Genomic DNA, 6,000 nt, shown 5'->3' with positions numbered 1-6,000 from the left:
TCTGGATAATAGAGATAATCAATCCACTAAAGGACATAATATTCTCAATCTAGCCATTCCAAATTTGGCCATTTCATAAACTATTCCTCTCCTTCCCCAGTTAAGTTAAACTATAAAGCAATGCCTTTCACCTTCAAAACCACCGAAGGCCCAGCATGTAGTATTTTGGAATCCAATGATTTCAAATGTACTAACCTCATCAAATTCAATGGCAGGGTTTCAAAATTCACTCATGGCAGCATCAGCTCCAATGATGAAAAAGCAAGTAGCATTGTGAATGAGTTCTACTTCCATTTAAATAGGTTCACAGGAGGTTACTAGGCTAATCACCCTAGGGCCTTGTCTAGCCATGTGAAAAAAAAAAAAAAAAAAACACAGCATATCCTAATTGACCACAGTTAGATGGTCTTTGTTAGCAGAGCAATTCTATGATCAGCACCGACTACCCCTGTCCATGAGGGATATAGGTGCCACTCCCGGGGTGAATTTACAGTCACTCATCCAATTGTCAAGGTTGCGTTTAAACAGGGTCACTGAGGAGCTATGCTTTACGTGAAGTGGGAGCTTATTCCAGAGGAATGGCAATCTCTGGAAGATGCATCTGTCTCTCCAACATGTTCTGTTAATGTCACAGGCTAGGCTGAGACCCCTGGAGGAAGTGACTATTGTCCCATTAAATATTCTCTTGAATGTCAACCAAGTGAACACAGACACACACACACATACACAACTTGACTGCAGTGAGACTAGGGCTCCTATCCAAGTACACCAGCTAGAGAACTCAGTATTTCATGCAAGCACCAAGGCAAACGTCTAACTGGCAGACCCAATCAAGAAAATATATAATAGATAACTCAAAGCAAACCTTCTTGGTGGTTGTCCAAAATGAGTAATCTTTTTAACAGAGGGGGAAAAATCCTTAAATTAGACAGCAGATTGAAAACTTCTCAAACAAGGATACTATCAGAAATATTACTAAAAGGTCTTCTAAAGCAGCCCATGAACTTAGTTTATCATCTGTAGCCAAGGACAATAATAAATCCTTCTCCAGCTATGTTAAGAAACTAAGAAACAGCATTCTTCTCGACGTATTCAAAATGGCACCCCCTATTCAGAACCAACAGACATTGCTAATATACTGCTGATTTTACCTCAGTGACTTTTTCCAAAGTCCACATACCACTGAAGCCCTTAAACCACCTATTATCACAAAGGAACATGTACTGAAGATTCTTTCTTATAGCAAAAGTACTTCTTTCCTGGTGCCAGACAATATTCCTGCTTGTTTAATAAACAGCACTAAATATGCCACACCAGAACTACTCTGTTTAACCTAAGTTAAGCACACCACAATGGTGATACCACTCCACAAGAGAGGACTCACCACCAGTCCTGGGAATTATACACCCACCAGCCTCATCTGCAAAGCAATGGAACATACTATAACTGACATCATAAACTATGACATCAAAAATAACATTAGACTTGAGACTCAGCAGTTTGTCTATGTCAAGGAAAGATCCTGCCTAAGGAGTCTGATTAATATCTTCAAGAGGATTAACACAGGTTGTCGTCAGTGGCTGTGCACCTCACAGGACATATCTTGATCTGGTCAAGGTATCTGACACTATACCTAACACTGGTACTGCAAGTAAGCTTAACACTTTACAAATAGACCATTGTATGATAAACAGCAAATAGGCTAAAGGATACAGTCCACATAGTATGAGTGGTAGGTAAATCATCAGACAGTATGAAGGTAAACTACAGTTTTGTACCTACCATAAATGTAGATGTTCAAGTGTTCACACTGCTGCAGTCATTACACTTGGGTTATCCTGCCATCAGGCGATCCCGCAGTCAGCCAGAGTTCCAAAGTCTTGGTCCGGCATTGGTTGCTGTCGCTTCTTCCCTGACGTCAGTGCACCAGGGGGATATAAGATGCAGCCGACGCCATTTTCTTCACTTTTTCTTGCCCCAGATGTCAGGTGCCCCCAAGTAGGTAGGCAATACATACTGGTAATAAGAAACATATATATAAAATAAAAACAATACCTTTAGTTACAAGCAAATACACCACAAAGGTTGTATAGGATAGAAAGGTATAGATAAGTCCAGCTAGGACAGAGGGGATGGATGGAGGGTAACCTGGACTGCAGCAGTGTGAACACTCGAACATCTATATTTATGGTAGGTACAAAACTGCACTATGTTCATCGTGTTACACTGCTGCAGTCATTACACTTGGGTAGAATCCCACAGTTAAGGTTGGGTGGCTGGTCTATAAAGAGTTAGGATTGGCTATGAGGCCCTGCAGAACTGCTGTGGCAAATCCTGCTATGGATTTAGAGTAAAGAGGCAAGTGGTAATGCTTGGTAAAGGTGTGCACTGAACTCCAAGTTGCAGCCTCCAAAATTTCCTTGGTAAGTACTCCTCTGAGAAAGGCTGTTGAAGTGGCTGTTGCCCTGGTGGAATGTGGCCTAATGTTATTAGGGACTGATTTTCCATGCTGTGTGTAGCAGTAACGAATGCAGTGTCCTATCCATTTGGAGATAGTCTGCTTTGAGATAGCCTTGCCATGTGATCCTGCAGCATATGCTACAAACAGTTGCTCAGTTTTCCTGAAAGCTTTTGTTTTGTCCAAGTAGAAGCGTAGCTGCCTGTCTATGTCCAAAGAGTGCAGAAGTTTCTCCCCTTTATTCTGGGGGTTTGGATAAAAAGTTGGCAAATGGATGGTTTGGTTAAGAGCCACACTAGATACCACCTTTGGCATAAAGGTAGGGTTTGTCCTTAAAGAAACCCTATCCTGATGAAAAATTATAAAAGGTTCCACTGCCATTAATGCCTGTACCACTGAGACTCTTTGTGCTGAAGTTACTGCCAGGAGCAGAGCTGTTTTCCATGATAAAAATTTTAGATTGGCTGTATTGGCTGGCTCAAAAGGTGGCAGGGTTAGTTTTTCAGTTTTTCCAAAATGAAATTGAGGTCCCAAGTTGGTGTTTGTGCTCTCCGGGGTGGTCTTATGTTTTTAGCCCCTCTGAGGTACTGCTTTAGCAAGGGATGAGAGAATAAAGGAGGATCCATGTTGTAATGTGCTGAAATGGCAGAGGTGTGGATCTTAACTGATGAGAAGGAGAGGCCTTTGTCCAGCATCTCAGTTAAGTATTGTAAAATCTGAGGAATGTTTGAGACAAGAGGGTCAAGGCTTTGAGTCTGGTTCCAGGCGCAGAATCTCTTCCATTTTTCTGAGTAAGCTTTCCTGGTGCTAGGCCTCCTGGCCTCCAAAATGACATCCATAACAGCTTTAGAGAGGGCATCCACTTTCCATGCTTGTGTGTGAGAAGTCCTTGTGCAGAATTTTTGTAGTTGGCAATTCAGTGGGGAGGCAAAAAGATCTAGGTCTGGGCATCCCCATTTTTGCGTTACCAAGCTGAAGATTTGTGGATTCAATTTCCATTCGTGAGGGTCCATGATATTTCTGCTTAGATCGTCTGCCAGAGTATTTTTCTTTCCTGGCAGGAACTGTGCTTGCAGATGAACTTGATACGTTAGAGCTGTGTTCCACAAGGTTATGGCTTGCCTGCATAGGGGATAAGAATGAGTGCCCCCCCTTGCTTGTTTATGTACCACATTACTGTGGTGTTGCCTGTCTTTAATAATAATTGTCCTGGATGCAGAAGGTCCTTGAAAGCTGTTAGGGCATTTTGAACAGCCAACATCTCTTTTTGATTGATGTGAAGACGCATTTGGTCTGTGGTCCACTTGCCCTGAATGCATTTTCCTGCCATGTGTGCTCCCCAGGCATAATCCGAAGCATCTGTTGTTAGAGTCTGCCTGGCTGTGGGTAGAGTAAAAGGCTGACCCTTGTTTAGGTGACATGCCTGTTCCCACCATCGAAACTCCTGTTGTAGGCAGGGAATCATTAGTATTACTGCTTCTAAACTGTGAGAGTGTTGAGTCCAAACACTTTTTAGGTACCATTGTAATTTCCTCATATGCAGTCTGGCATATGGTATTAGTAGTATGCAGGATGCCATGAATCCCAGGGCCTGCAGAATTTTTCTTGCAGGAAGATGGGACTTTTTTGCCAGTAATTGAAAATATTGAGTTAGTTGAACTTGTTTGTCTGGTGTGAGATAAGCCATCTGGGCCGTTGTATTTAAGCTGGCACCCAGGAATATAATCTGTTGTGAGGGCACTAGTTTTGACTTCTTTTAGTTTACTGTGTACCCTAGAGAAATTAGCAACCTTTTTACAAACGCCAGATGCTTTAGAAGAATGTCCTTTGTCTCTGCTTGAATGAGGCAGTCATCCAGGTATGGATATATTTGAATTCCTTTTTGTCTGCAAAATGCAATTACTGGTGCCAGGCACTTTGTAAAGACACTGGGCGCAGTAGATACGCCAAAGGGCAGTGCAGAGAATTGGTAGTGCATTGTACCAGCTTTGAATCTGAGGTATCTTCTGCAATTTTGTCTGACAGGGACATGCAGGTATGCCTCTTTGAGGTCCAGAGTAACAATCCAAGCCTTCTTGCCCAGCATGGGAAGAAGCTGCTGTAGTGTCAACATTTTAAATTTCGGAATATCCAGGTAAGTATTTAGAGTTGAAAGGTCTAGTATGGGTCTCCAGGCCTTGTCCTTTCTGGGGACCAGGAAGAGTCTCGAGTAAAATCCTTGTCCTTGTTCCTGTTGTGGTACTTTTTGAATAGCTCTCATGTCCATGAGGGCTGAAATTTGTTTTTGTGCCTCTGCCCATTGATTTTGTGGCAGGTCTGGCATTCCTTTTAGCCTTGGTAAAGTGTGAAAGTGGAACCTGTAACCTTGAGACACAATATTCAGAACCCATTTGTCTTGAGTGATTGTTTGCCAGTTTTGAGAAAAAAGTGCTAGTTTCCCCCCTAAGTGGGCTGCCAAAAGGGAAGTGCTTGGCGTACGAAGGGGGAAGTCATTGGGACTGTTTCCTGTAAGGTTGAGACTTGTCCTCACCTCCTTTTGGGGTTGAGGTGCCCCACTGTCATTGTCTGTTAGAGCCTTGGGGTTGACATCTGCCTCTTGGGTGTCTGTATCTGCCTCTCTGTGGCCTGTCTGACACTGGAAAGGATCAATTCTTTGTTGGCCAATTTCTGCTAAATCGAGGTGGCTGTACCTGTAAGAAATCTTTGACTGTTTGCATAGATTTAGCTTTATCCTCCATTTTCTTTAACACCTCTTCTGCCTTAACACCAAACAAGGTATCATGCTGTAAAGGAGCATCCAATAATTTTGCCTTAACATGATCAGGTAAACTCTGTTCTTTTAACCAAGCATGTCTTCGAATCACAGAACCTGTAACTGCGGCTCTACAACAGGCCTCTAAAGAATCAAAACCACATTGCATAGTATGTTTTCCCACCTGTTCAGCTGCATGCAATAAATCCTGCATTTCTTTACAGTCAGAAGCTTCTGAGCTTGCAAGCATTTTCTGTTTTAACTGAGCCATTAAATATTGTTGGCACACAAGCATGTGAAACTGGCAATTTAAAGCCCTTACTGCTAAAGTTGCAGAAGTGTAAACTTTCTAACCCCATCTATCCAATGCTCTAGAATCTCCGTCTCTGAGGGTACTGGATTTTTTGCAAAGGAACCCTTAACCCCCTTTTGGACCCTGGGAAATAGTTTCTGGATCAGCAGAAGGGTTTTTATAAAGAAACTTGAGAGTCAGGGACTCTATAATACCTATCTGGCTTGGCTGGTGTAGGGGGCAAAGAATCAGGAGATAAGCTGGATTCAGAGAACACATCATCCACAATATCTAGTACAGGTGGAATAGCCAGGGGCCTGTGCTGAGGCAATAAAAGGAAATCCCTGAGCCTTTTCTTGGATTCTGAATAATCCTGACTTTCCCAATGGAAATGCTCCCTCATGGTATGTAAAGTTTCCCTAAAAGAATAATCCTCAGGAGGAGAGACTGAAGGGATAGATTTCTTCAGCATCGGAGTCCTCATGGGGGGGGGGGGGG

The 6,000-nt window shown here is 42.8% G+C and overlaps 1 protein-coding gene across 1 annotated transcript in view; it reads right to left on the bottom strand.

Moving 5' to 3' along the window:
• The window catches only part of ERC1 (ELKS/RAB6-interacting/CAST family member 1), a 3,640,161-nt gene that overhangs the window by 2,262,739 nt on the left and 1,371,422 nt on the right, over positions 1-6,000 (bottom strand). The gene's annotated exons all lie outside the window — the stretch shown is intronic.

This window comes from Protopterus annectens, chromosome 11.part0, assembly GCF_019279795.1.
Source record: "Protopterus annectens isolate FY-2018-M chromosome 11.part0, PAN1.0, whole genome shotgun sequence".
Classification (NCBI taxonomy): domain Eukaryota; kingdom Metazoa; phylum Chordata; order Ceratodontiformes; family Protopteridae; genus Protopterus; species Protopterus annectens.
Note: the sequence above shows the minus strand (reverse complement) of the source record. Positions and strands in the feature narration are given on the sequence as shown.